We start from the raw sequence: 14695 nt of genomic DNA, 5'->3' as shown, positions 1-14695 counted from the left end.
AATCCGTAGGAGCCCATAGGAGCCCATAGAAACCCATAGGAGCCCGTAGAAACTTGTAGGAACCCGTAGGAGCCCGTAGGAGCCCGTAGGAACCTGTAGGAGCCTGCAGGAGCCCGCAGGAGCCTGCAGGAACCCGTAGTAGCCCGCAGGAGCCCGTAGGAACCCGTAGGAACCCGTAGGAGCCTGTAGGAGCCCGTAGGAGCCTGCAGTAGCCCGCAGGAACCCATTAGAACCCGTAGCAACCGTAGGAGCCCGCAGGAACCCGGCGGAACCCGTAGGAACCCGTAGGAACCCGGCGGAACCCGTAGGAACCCGTAGGAACCCGTAGGAAACTGTAGGAACCCGTAGGAACCCGTAGGAACCCGTAGGAACCCGTAGGAACCAGTATGAGCCCATAGACACCCAGAGGAATCCGTAGGAGCCCATAGGAGCCCATAGAAACCCATAGGAGCCCGTAGAAACTTGTAGGAACCCGTAGGAGCCCGTAGAAACTTGTAGGAACCCGTAGGAGCCCGTAGGAACCCGTAGGAGCCCGTAGGAGCCCGTAGGAACCTGTAGGAGCCTGCAGGAGCCCGCAGGAGCCTGCAGGAACCCGTAGTAGCCCGCAGGAGCCCGTAGGAACCCGTAGGAACCCGTAGGAGCCTGTAGGAGCCCGTAGGAGCCTGCAGTAGCCCGCAGGAACCCATTAGAACCCGTAGCAACCGTAGGAGCCCGCAGGAACCCGGCGGAACCCGTAGGAACCCGGCGGAACCCGTAGGAACCCATAGGAACCCGTAGGAAACTGTAGGAACCCGTAGGAACCCGTAGGAACCCGTAGGAACCCGTAGGAACCAGTATGAGCCCATAGACACCCAGAGGAATCCGTAGGAGCCCATAGGAGCCCATAGAAACCCATAGGAGCCCGTAGAAACTTGTAGGAACCCGTAGGAGCCCGTAGAAACTTGTAGGAACCCGTAGGAGCCCGTAGGAACCCGTAGGAGCCCGTAGGAGCCCGTAGGAGCCCGTAGGAACCTGTAGGAGCCTGCAGGAGCCCGCAGGAGCCTGCAGGAACCCGTAGTAGCCCGCAGGAGCCCGTAGGAACCCGTAGGAACCCGTAGGAGCCTGTATAGGAGCCCGTAGGAGCCTGCAGTAGCCCGCAGGAACCCATTAGAACCCGTAGCAACCGTAGGAGCCCGCAGGAACCCGGCGGAACCCGTAGGAACCCGTAGGAACCCGGCGGAACCCGTAGGAACCCATAGGAACTCACAGGAACCCGCAGGAACCCGCAGGAGCCTGCAGGAGCCCGTAGGAACCCGCAGCAATCTATATAGGAGCCCATATAGGAGCCCATATAGGAGCCCATATAGGAGCCCATATAGTAGCCCATATAGGAGCCCATAGGAGCCCGTAGGAGCCCATATAGTAGCCCGTAGGAGCCCATATAGTAGCCCATAGGAGCCCGTAGGAGCGGTCGTGGCCTACCAGTAGGCCTTGGATAGAAAGAGTGAGGTGGAAGTTGTTGAAGCTCGGCTGTTTGATGTTCTTCACAGCCATTCCAGCAAATGCTTTCCCTTTCCTGCACTGGTGTCATTTAAGATGCAGTCTGTGTTGCTAAAGTTGTGATGTCTTCTTCATCCTGGCTTGATCATCATGCACAGTCACAACTTCAGCTGCCCCGTCTCCCCCCACGCCAGCTTAGTCACTTGTCATTTCCCTGGGGGATCAAGTGTTTGGCGGCCTTATTTACATGAAATATTCTCCAGTGCCACGCCGCAGCGTCATAGCTCGTTCCCCAGCCCCGCCCCGCCCCTGGCGCCCAGCTCCTGCTCTTTCCCGAGCGAACAAGGGAAGGCTTTGACTCTCCTTGTGGCCGTCGTGAGCAGATGAAGAAAAGGAGTTCATTAAAGTGCTTTTCTGTTGGGCTTACTCTACGCTTTCTGCACAACTTCCTTATCTACACACACATCCAGCTTGAAGAAAAGTATTGTTTCCCCCCCACCCCCCCACCCCCCACCCCCAACTAATGACATCTTCTAAATTGCAATATTAAACCACCTTCCATCCTACCCACCCCCTCCTTCAATGATGTGACATGCCTTTCATTCCTTAATCAGGCAGAGGCACCAGACAATATCGTTTGTTGAAGGATGATATTGACGTGGAAATAACCAGACGTCCCAGGATGGACGCACTACAGCCGCAGTGATTGGCAGCTGATGGGAACAGCCTATCGCCCGCTGACACCCGGCCTCAGCGGGGGAATTCAAACAAACAGTCCCATCGTGTTTGACCAGCAGTCCCAACGCTTTCATTCATAGGTTGTGTTTTGTTTTGGGTTTTATGGATAAACATGTTGGATAGATACTTCCATCCTCCGGGCAGGCGGCTCACTTCTTACAAATGAAACCTTGCTTTTAGCATCAACACCGCACACAAGGTCACACCAAGGTCCCGCCAAGGTCACACCGCCAAGATCACACCGCCAAGGTCCAATCAAGGTCCCACCATCAAGATCCAACCAAGGTCCCACCTCCAAGGTCCCACCTCCAACATTCCACCACCAGAGTCCCGCCACCATGGTCCTACCGCCAAGGTCCAATCAAGGTCCCACCATCAAGGTCCAATCAAGGTCCCACCATCAAGGTCCCACCATCAAGGCCCCACCAAGGTTCCACCGCTAAGGTCCCATCTCCAAGGTCCTACCGCCAAGGTCCCACTGCCAAGGTCCAATCAAGGTTCCACCATCGAGGTCCAACCAAGGTCCCACCGCTAAGGTACCACCAAGGTCCTACCTCCAAGGTCCCACCACCAGAGTCCCACCACTTAGGTTCCGCCACCAAGGTTCAGCCACCAAAGTCCCACCGCCAAGGGCCCACCGCCAAGGGCCCACCGCCAAGGTCCCACTGCCAAGATCCCGCCTACTTCCCTTCGCCGAGGTCCCACTCTCTCAACATCCTACTCTACTAGCCTGTTGGGAACCCCCCCCCCCCTATCCCAATCCATTTTCCCAGAAGAAAATCCAATGGAAGTCCATATCCACTACTAAAAAATCCAGTCCTAGAATTATGATATTGTAATTATGAGTCATAATTATGTGATTAAGTCTAAATGACCAGATTAGTCAATTATGTACATTTGACTTCTTACATCATAATTTTAACTTTCCAGCTCATATTTTGACACATTAATATTAATTATGACTTTAATATTAATTATCTCATACATTTGACTTTTCTTGTCCTAATCATGACTTCTCTATCTGATAATTATTACTCTTAGCTTATAATTTTGACTTTTTACCTCATAGTTATGGCTTTCCAATCTCACAATTATGACTCATTATTATTTCCTAATTTTTAATTTTTTATATCATAATTATAACTTCATCTCATAAGGACAATGTGATGATTGTGGCTTTATATCTCATGATGGTGACATGCCACTGGGATATTGTATCTTTCAGTGCAACATCCTTCCATCACATCCAGTGGATAGTTTACAGTGTATAGTTTTCCACTAGGTAGTTTTCCACTAGGAAGTTTTCCAGTGTATAGTATTCCAGTAGGTATTTTTCCAGTGTACAGTTTTCCAGTATCTGCCAGTATCTCGCTGCCAGATGGTCTTTGGCAACAATCAGGTCTTCATTGAAGACCAAAGTAGTTGTATCCATGGCAGTCTATCGTGCTCAGGCTGGTAGATGACAAATATTGATATTAATATTCTACTGTATATAATACTGTATGTAAGACTTCTGTTGATCTTGGATGAGCATGTGGAAGCGCCAGGCAGTGTCAGCCAGTTTATGTAAGTTCATGCGTTGATTGACAGAGTTTAATCCGTGCACGCTTAACCTCTTGGAAAAAAAAAAAACATCCTCTTCCTCGTCTGCTGGCAGCATCTTCACAGCAGAGACGCCCCCCCACTCCCCCCCCACAACCCTGAGTACATTTGGAAATTGAAAAGGCATCCCTAACGAGATTAGCCGCTGGAAGTCATAAAGAAGGTCTTGTCTGCCTTTGTGTTCCTCATTAGCACCTCACTTTGCTCCACATGTCGTTCATAGAATCATCTTCATGCCGTCTTGATCATTTATTAGTCAAGATGCAAACACGCTGCATCTATGTCACCCCCTTGGAGACCCCATGTGACCTTCGACCCCACTCTGCCATCTGTAAAGATTGCTTTACTTGCGAGGTTATCACTGAGATGAGCAAACAATCTTTTTATTATGATTACAGCACAAGACTGCCCTCATTTCTGTATTTGAATACATCATGAAAGTAAACATGGACATGCTTTAGAGTAGTCAGTGTACAGCTTGTGGAAAAACAAAGTGGCCCGCTTGTGGCCATTGACAAGTGAAGTTGTGCAGGACAACATGATATGCTACATGTGGTTATGCCTCATAAAAAAGGGATTTGGGTCAGTCACAGTACGTTTCCCTCAATGAATCGCAGCTCTGCGCTTGCAGGCAGCACTCATGCAGCCCCAGATCACAGCCCTACCATCACCATTGACTGTACACAAGACACAGTTATCGTTTATCTTTGTCTTGGAGTTCATGTTTTTCCTCAGTTAACAGCAGTACACCAGTGCTGGCAGCACTCGTGCAGCCCCAGATCATGACACTACCACCACCATGCTTGAAAGTATAGAAGACACAACTATGTTTTATCTGTGTGTTGGTGGTCATGTTTTCCCTCAAGAGCTGCAGCTCCCCGCTTGCAGGCAGCACTCATGCAGCCCCAGATCACACACTACTACCCCACATGTTTTCCCTCAATGAACTGCAGCTCCCTAGTGCTGGCAGCACTTGTGCAGCACCAGATCATGATGCTACCACCACCATGCTTGAACACATTTTTTTACTTCTTATTTGCCCGTGAACTCATGTTTTCCTCCAATGAACCGCAGCTCTTCCGTGCCGGCCGCACTTGTGCAGCCGTACACTGTGATGTTACCACCGCTATGCTTGACTGGATAGAAGACAAAACAATCTTTTATCTTTATCTTGGAGTTCATGTTTTCCCTCAGTCAACAGCAGTTCCCCAGTGCTAGCAGCACTCGTGCAGCCCCAGATCGTGACACTGCTACCAACATGCTTGACTGTGTAGAAGATACAATTATTTTTTATCTGTGTCTTGGAGTTAATGTTTTCCCTCAGTGAACCGCATCTCCACATGCAGGCAGCACTCGTGCAGCCCCAGATTGGCACTACCACCACCATGCTTGATGATAGGCAAGACACTGTTACCTTGCTCTTCACTTTTGTTGCCAGCTATTTAGCCAGTTGTCAGGGGTTAGTATATGTACACAAGCCGTACACTGACTACTCTAAAGTATGCTTTTTACGGCGCTGCTGTGAAGAATGCTTCCTGACATGTGAGGGCTGAGTGGTGTGAGACGGCGCATATGTCGCTCCATCCCGTCACTTTCAGCCATGACACCAGCCACGAGAGTGCGTTTGGCAACGTGTACATTGTGTAAGTATCCGCATGCTGCCATTTCCTCCACCCAGATGGTGTTTTACATTTCACCTGAGTGAAAGGGCATGTCGGGGCGCTGCAAAACAGACGCTTAAGTAAAAGCGTAAACAAGCGTTTCATGGCGCCACGCACCTTCCCTCGGCCGCCATTCCAGCAGCGACGAGCGAGGCCTATAGATGGAAGATGCGTGAAAGCAGCCTTAAACGCAGAGAAAGGAAGAGCTTTAATTGGCAGCCATTCAGACGACAGTGCTTTTCATGAAGTTGCGGTGGAGGATTGATGGAGGCTCATTTGGTTCACCAGACAGGAAATGAAACACATACTGTACGCTACCTCGTTTATTGAAATCAAATACATCAAACATATGTGGCGTCATGGTGTTCATGTCATTTAGGATGAGCAGTTTGGTTATGAAGTATGATTTCTATTGCCACCTTTTGTAATTCTAGAGGAAAGGTTAGCCGCTACCATGACGCTAGGTAGGAACAAGGCCAAACATACATGATACAGACAAACTACAGTCGTCCCTCGCAATATTTTCATAAATGAATGAATGTTTGAATATGGCCTGCATATCTAATAAAATATCTATCTACAAATGTAGGCACATTGTGTGCTTAAATGAAGCATTTTCATAAAAATGGCTACATGAACAAAATAACAGAGGCAGAAGACTCATTGTAATTGTAAATGTAGTATTCTACATTGGCCACTAGGTGTCTCTGTTTGGTGAGACAGGCGCTGGACTCCTCACTAAGGTTCCCTAGGGAACACATTGACACTATGACATTTATTGATTCAGTCTTTTTATGTCTGTATCAACCAGTACCCATAACAACATCTCAAGACGCTGTCCAGATAAAAATGAAGACCTGCTAATGTATGAGACTGTAGATTAGATTCGATTATCTTTCAGAAGAAAGTACAGTCAAAGTAGGCAATGTACTGTTAACTTAACTTAACAGTACTGTTGGGTATTTAACAGTACAGTAATAGAAATGAATACATGCTATTGCACATGTTGCCAGTTATACACTGTATATACAGGAAGCACTGTGAAGGAGGGATTATGTAGTGCGTTTGCCCGTGTATGCTGTCATTGTCCCCTTTTTATGATGTCATCAATGCTTGACTGTCTCCTCGGGGCCGTCCAGGCGCGTACGAAGACAGCAAAGGTGGCGAGGACCGCTTTGATATTTTCCAATTTGTGAACCAACCCATGTAGCTATGCTAACACGCTATACATATTTCAAGAATAGATGGCGTTGTCTTGCACTCGGCAGCAGTATAACTTTGGGGAAAAAGATATCATGCATGTGTAATGAAGATAGATGATGATATCATATTGTGACAGAGGTGTGCATGAGCTGCATCCATTCCTGATATCCTGGCAGTGACACATCCCAATAAAAAGCTGCCAAATGATTTGCATGTGTAATTGAATCCCGGGCACTCTAGCAGGAACCCACCCCCCCTCCTCCTTGCAGCTCGTTGGATCTGCTCCCCCACTTTTGGCGTTCTGTCTGCCAGCGTTTACGTTCCCACGTGTGTACGCCGTTCACTTTCTTCATGCGTCTCTGGAAACTCGGCACGCTTAATTGATTTGGATCAATTACAGCTGACTCCCGTTTGTCATCGAGAAGATCGATAAGCCAACGCCTGCCAAGGGAGCTGAAAAGCATCTCACGCCTTTGCTTCAGTGGATGTCAAAAGCCGCCAAGCCAAAGTCTCAAATAGAACGCTTCCATTAGTACGCTCCACCAAGGATGCATGTCCGTCTTCCTCATCTCATGCCTCCACACAGGCAGGAGGAGAGTTCACCCTGTGCATTGGTTTTAGCACCTTGGCATGGGTGGAGGCGGGGCTGCTAGCATACACAAGCAGAGTACACAAGAAAAGTATACCCGAGTAGAAATATTGATTGCACTATATTGTCATATAGTATTCTACCTAAGTCAAATCTGGTGTGTTTGGAGACACGCCTAAAAATTATTTTTCAATTTTTACCATTTTTTTTTTTTGGTTAAATTATATTTTTAGAATGTGCCGCGGGCCAATGGAAGAAACAGCCACGCATGTCTGCTAAATCTCTGTGATGAATCTCCCCACGCGGCTGCGGTGTGCACGCGGAGGCTGGTGCTGCAAAGGCGTGAGGGAAGGATGCATGTGTAATGGCATCCATTACAGGCCGTGCAGATGCGTATCACAACGCCGGCACGCTGAAAATGACCTTGGAAGAAGATGAGGGGCGGATGGATCACGCCTACGAGCTGAACGAGCTGAGCGAGCTGAACGAGCTGAACGAGCTGAACGAGCTGAACGAGCTGAACGAGCTGAACGAGCTGAACGAGCAGCCGTCTGTGCCGTCTGCCGATGACAAAGTGATGACCTGCCGCTGATCTGTGCAAACGAGAAAAGCGAGAACATCATCATCATATATTGGTTCTGGGACGTCGGTCAACTTGGAATTTGTTGTTAGCGCTAGCTTGCACCGTAAGTCCCGCTTCTAAACTTCACTTTCAGGTCAACACAAGCTCATATGCCGTACCATATGTTCACAAATTATATTTCATATATCATCGAAATCTGCATCTCATCTGTGTCATATGGAGAAAGATGAATATCAACTTCACCTCCGCCATTTTGCTCTTTTCTCCAAAATATTTCAACTTTTTTCTTCATCTCTATAAACTTACTTCTCATAGCATGATGACTTTATTCCCATCACTTTGTCTTTATTCCCATCACTTTATGTCTTTATTCCCATCACTTTATGTCTTTATTCCCATCACTTTGTCTTTATTCCCATCACTTTATGTCTTTATTCCCATTACTTTGTCTTTATTCCCATCACTTTATGTCTTTATTCCCATTACTTTGTCTTTATTCCCATCATATGATGACTTTATTCCATCACTTTATGTCTTTATTCCCATCACTTTATGTCTTTATTCCCATTACTTTGTCTTTATTCCCATCATATGATGACTTTATTCCATCACTTTATGTCTTTATTCCCATCACATGATGTCTTTATTACCATCATATGATGTCTTTATTCCCATCACATGATGTCTTTATTCCCATTACTTTGTCTTTATTCCCATCATATGATGTCTTTATTCCCATCATATGATGACTTTATTCCATCACTTTATGTCTTTATTCCCATCATATTATGTCTTTATTCCCTTCACATGATGACTTTAATTTTACAAGAATAAAGTCAAAATATTTTAGTAGCACAAAATTGAAATTAGAAGTTCAAGGTCATAGTGTTATGAGAAACAAAACAAAGTTGTAGTTTGGGAAAATTAGGTTGGGAAAATGTTGGAACATTGAATATAAATTCTAGAAATGATGGGGATACATTCCAAATTACTTGAAGGAAATTTACCAAAAGAAAGTTGAACTAGTGGGTGGGGGGGGGAACAACAGAAGAAATAGAAAACTGTCATTTTCTGGGAATAAAGTCACAATATGACAAGAATAAACAATAATAAACTGGTAATATTATGAGGACAAAGAGTCCATGTATGTCAAACTCGGGCCCGGGGGCCAACCTTGGTCCACAGCGGTGCCTGAGTTGGCCCGCCTCATGGATCTTAAAGTGCTTCCAACAATTAAGCGACAACTCTAGATTAGATGGTATGTTCCAATCCCGTCACTGCATGCGCGGGGAACCGAGATGAAAGCCGTGTAGGCTTGATTCCCTCGTCACCGGTTCTAAGTATTGTTCTCCTCCTCTGACCACACTAACTGCCACTTGCTCGCAGTCATGGGACGTAAACCACGCAAAAAGCAGAGACCTACTGTGCATTGCTCCTTGTGTGGGTTTGCTTCCTTCCTTCACTTCCTTTCCTCCTTCGCTTCCTTCCCATCACTTCCTTCCCGTTAGGTCCGGACTCTTTAAGTATCGGCTGCATCAATCAATCCAAAGTTCATGTTTCCTGCATGTCGTTACTTGTGGAGCGCCGCTTAGCAACCCCCCCTTTACCCCCCCCCCCCGCGCAACACATTAAAATTCCCCATAAGAGCCCCAGGTGTCGTTTTTACTCCCAAATTTACGACGCGTCGTAGCAAAGCTCTAAAAATGCGTGTGATAAATCTGTTTATAAGTTTTTGCCGGTCGTGCGTGTCAACACAATTTATCAGTATTGAGCCGCCACGGACGCATAAAAATTCCGCCTCGTCAGCGTTTGCTGGAATTGATGCTCCAATGCTGCCGTCGGGAGCGCGTCACGCAGTTTACGTGGACATGCCGCCATCACGTGGATGGGTTTTTGGCGGTCAGCTTGTGAAGCGTGTGTTTAGCGCTCATGGCTGAACGTGTCCTTTGCGACCACGTGGCCGAAGGACACAGGTGCTGCTCCGCAGATGCTAACTCTGGGCTGACAGAACACAACGTCCTCTGATCTTACGCTGGAAACTCGACCCCAAACATCAAATGGGATTAAAGATGCATGAGAAGTGATGTTGGAAATGGTTTCCACTTGTTGGGATACCACCTGCCAAAAGTTTACAGACACTTCACGGGACGCAAGCATAACGTGATGCTGACCAAGTGGAATCATTGGCTCTGGCCATTTGTAGAAAACCAGCAATCACAAGGCCTCCAATTTCTCATCTTTTCTTCTTCCTGAGTTTAATGAGGCATAGCAGCATGCAGCATATCATGCACTTTCTTAGATGATGACAAAAGAATCATGATGAGCATGACAGTGATATCAGAGCGTACATGGAGTATGTATCTTCTCAGCCAATATATTTTTTCTTCTGCCTGACTTTGAGCAGTAGCAGCATGCAGCATATCATGCACTGTCTTTGGTAAATAATGAATCATCTTGATTTCTTATCATGATAATGACATCATAGCATGTATAATGAGCATGCAATGTTACATAAAGCCAGCCAGCATAGTTCAGTGTCTTCTTACAAGAAAGTCGAGCCTAATTCCCAGGTAAGTAAATTCCATCCATGGTGTGATTGGCGCACATGAGAGATGCTGCACATGCGGAGGGAAATGCTTTACGTTTCTCGGAAAGCTTAACCACCAATAATTGCTCACATCGCCACCATTCCCATCAGGTACACGCTATCAATGCGTGTCATGCGCCGCCTTTCTCTTGCCTGTAATGACATGCGCTCCTGCAGCGGGGCGGTGGCAGTCAGGGTGGAGTGTATATCATGCTGCATGAATGCACCGGGTGCTTTGGGTGATTGAATCTTGTTATAATAGAAGCATGCCAAAGCATGTGCGGCTTCTAGAAGGTCCCACTGTCCTTGTACCGTGCGTTCCTACTTCCCCCAACCCCAAATCCTAACCCTAATCCCAACCCTAACCCAAATCCTACTGTTGCTACTCTTATTCCTTGTGTCAATTCAAACGATTTCTTCCAGACACCCCAAAATATGATCTTTACATGCGGAAATAATTCTCATTGATGAATGGATTGAAGTTAATCCCTCACAGTATCACGGTGGGATTAGCACGGCTCCCTCTCTGTCTTGTGTTTTTTCAGACATGAAGAAGTGGTAGCTGTTACTTGGACTAGGCTGTAGTCCATTAGTCCCAACATATGGAAATACCTTTAGCTTACTGGACATTAGCTTGGATCTCCTCCCAGTCTGTGTGGAAGTGGTTAGTTTTTGACTGAAGTTTAGAAGAAATGTTGTACATTTGAGGCTCACTGGTTAGCAGCTAGCAGCCATCTCTGCAAGTGTAAGAGTTGCGCAATGTGTTGTGAACCGAGAATACGGACTAAGGTATGTTATAAGTCAGAAATCCAAGTGATATGTGGTATTGTGCTCGCTAGGTGGCACTAAGCTGATATGACATCTGAGCACTGTATGAAGTCAGCCACAGCATGTCCAACATCATAGACTGGAAAAAGTAATCCTCCCATTCCATGTGGAAGTGGTAAGTTTTTGGCTTCTTTAATTTCAGAAGAAATTTGAGTCTGTCTGGTTATCCGTCTGGAGTTGCTGCTGCATTAGAGTTGTGCAATGTAATGGTAATGGTAATGGTTTAATTTCATTTGAACATGCATCAGATTACAATTGAATGCATCACATAATCAGTTCACAGTTCCACATGTCCAAAAGGAGTAGGAAGAAGCAAAGCTTATTAAATCCTACCCCTCCATCTGGTACTTTTACAATCAGTAACTGTTACATTTGTTCACTTCCTGCTTTCCTAATATAGTTTTTTAAAAAAAAAAAAAATTTATTTTTGTTATGTACCAAAGTATGAGGTGATATGACCATACAATGATGTAAACAAAGAATAATAAGAGAGTAGATGTGACTGTAGGGGTGTTATGTCACGTTTACAGTGCTCTAATAATGTTTTCTATGCTCTAACTATGCCAAATTCTATATCGTGGGAATATCTTTATCACAATCGATGTCCGGTGTGTGGGCTTTGGGTGGTGCTGGTGGGGGGGGGGGGCAGGTAGGTGTCTGGGTGACCTGCTCTTTGCCAGCCAATTCTGCTTCTTGGGACACATTTTATTGGAAACATGATTTTTTTTTACCAACACCAAAGAAGCAATGCAGGTTTGTAATATTTGGCTCACAAGCGGAGGTCTCACTCTCAGCGGCGTGGCAGGATATGAAAAAATCATTTCTGTGTCTGGGGGGGTCATACGGCCACACTCCCCCGGCACCTGCATGGATAACCTTTCGCAGCCGGCAGCTCATGAATACATAGCGCTTCAATTTAACACTCGGATGCTCGGATTTTGCTCAACTTTGGGATCATCCGCCCGTTGTGTGGCGTCTCGCCATACCTGGGATATGTCAGGGTAATACCACCAAACTCACCATCACACAGCAGGTATCTCATCAGCTAATTGCTGACTGATTAGGAGCCGAGAAGGGACTGGTGACCTCATCATCATATTCCCTCTGTCATCCAAATCTTATAGAAATCTTACATAAAACACTCGGGTATTATATGAGATGACCGCAAGGGATGTCAAAACCATGCCACCGCTTTTAGCTATTCCGTCTTTATGACTTCCAGGTGCCCAAACTTTTTCATACCACTGTATTTGCTATCAAATATTTTGAATTCATTCCAGTAAAATGAAAAAAAAAAAAGTTATTTTCTTGTTCAATTATTTTCTTTTAGGATATGCCGTTGTGCAATGTGATGTAAACAAAGAATAATAGAGTAGATGTGACTGTAGGGGTGTTATGTCATGTCTACAGGGCTCTAATAATCTCTGTGTGGAGTTTGCATGTTTTCTCCGGGTACTCCGGTTTCCGCCCACATTCCAAAAACATGCTAGGTTAATTAGCCACTCCAAATTGTCCATAGGTATGAATGTGAGTGTGAATGGTTGTTTGTCTATATGTGCCCTGTGATTGGCTGGCCACCAGTCCAGGGTGTACCCCGCCTCTCGCCCCAAGACAGCTGGGATAGGCTCCAGAGCGGCAGGACCAGCAGAAGTACTGGTCTGGTTTTCTGTTGGGAAGCGTGATGGAGGACTCATTCATCCTGAGCTTTGGAGGCAACATGAGAAGAACGCTTTCCAGACAGGAGAATTATTGATTAGCAGTAACGTTACACGGCTATTAGAAGCCCGCATTCGATGTCTTGTTTATTTTCCCTTGCAAAGATTTGAAGAAAGGACTCGCTACTTGTTTTATTTCAGACGCTGACAAGCCAGTAATCCTCGCCTCCGTAAAAACGGAGGAGTCTTTGGGGAGGCGGCGATGGCGCTTATGTTGAATACGGAATTGTCTCCTCGATGGCCGCTGATACGGGGGGTAAACACGGCCTTTTGCATGTCAATAATTCATGAGCGTCATAAACGGCATTCTCCAGGCATGGCTGCTGTCTTTTATTGACAAGTTTTGCCGCGCACGGGAAGAGCAGAAGGAGCAAATGTGTGCTTTTATTAGCGTGGGGATGAAATGCTTATTGAGCTGTCTGGATTCTTTCACTCTATGCCTGATAAGCTGCGGATGCGCCGCTGAATTAAATAGCCCACTCGCCTCATAATGAGATTAGATACCTCGGCTTTGGAAGACATCTTGACTTTCTTTTTTGATGTATCAATCATGCACGAGGTGGCCGAGATAAGACCAAGGTCAATGCGCATCACGGGCACGCGACTCCAATTAATGCCACAGACGCTTGCTTTTATTTCTTTCTCCTTTGGAATCATGGATTTTGCTGATTCTTGGCCACCTCGTGTAAGTGGAACGTCAGTGTGATGGCGGAAAATGTAGCGTTTGCATATTAACACACGTGGACTATTGTATGACAAACATCTGACGCTTGACTCACTCCACCTTCTCTTGTGTGCACTGTGGAAAGGGGGGGCGGGAGGGGGTCAGTCTCAGTCTCAGTCTCCATCCTCCCAACAACTGGCAGGCGCTGGGAATGTTCTCTGGAGATGAAACTGTCACCGGGACCTGGGTCCCAGGCCCCAGGCCCCAGGCTGTGGAAAGACACGTTACAGCAGCACAGGCACCCTCCATCCCGTGTCTCCTACGTAATAATAATAATAATAATAATAATAATAATACATTTTATTTGTATAGCGCTTTTCAAAATACTCGTACTACGTACATACACTTTCAGACATCAAGGCTTTTTCATTCTACACCTTCACACACTTTCTACTTATCTACCTTAGGCTCATACTGATATGTTGCATTATTTCCTTACTTTGTTTTGTTTATGCTATGTTACGCTATGCTATGCTATGCTGTGCTATGCTATGCTGTGCTATGCTATGCTATGCTATGCTATGCTATGCTATGCTATGCTATGCTATGCTATGCTGTGCTGGCTGTGCTGTGCTGTGCTATGTTATGTTATGTTATGCTGTGCTATGCTATGTTATGTTATGTTATGCTGTGCTATGCTGTGTTATGTTATGTTATGCTATGCTATGCTATGCTATGCTATGCTATGTTATGCTATACAATGCATTGCTATGTTGTGCTATGCTGTGCTACGCTACGCTATGCTATGCTGTGTTATGCTATGCTATGCTACACTATGCTTTGCTATGTTATGCTATGCTGTGTTATGCTATGCTATGCTATGCTTTGCTATATTATGCTTTGCTATGTTATGCTATGCTGTGTTATGCTTTGCTATGTTATGCTACTCTGTGTTGTGCTGTTATGTTGTGCTATGCTATGCTTTACTTTGCTATGTTGTGCTGTGCTATGCTATGCTATACAATGCATTGCTATGCTGTGCTATG

The 14695-nt window shown here is 46.0% G+C and overlaps 1 long non-coding RNA gene across 1 annotated transcript in view; it reads left to right on the top strand.

Moving 5' to 3' along the window:
• Positions 1-14695, top strand: part of LOC131135009 (uncharacterized) — a 51536-nt gene that overhangs the window by 33840 nt on the left and 3001 nt on the right. The window lies entirely within an intron of this gene.

This window comes from Doryrhamphus excisus, chromosome 8 (genome assembly GCF_030265055.1).
Source record: "Doryrhamphus excisus isolate RoL2022-K1 chromosome 8, RoL_Dexc_1.0, whole genome shotgun sequence".
In the NCBI taxonomy this organism is placed as follows: domain Eukaryota; kingdom Metazoa; phylum Chordata; class Actinopteri; order Syngnathiformes; family Syngnathidae; genus Doryrhamphus; species Doryrhamphus excisus.
This window is presented reverse-complemented; position numbering and strand designations above follow the sequence as displayed.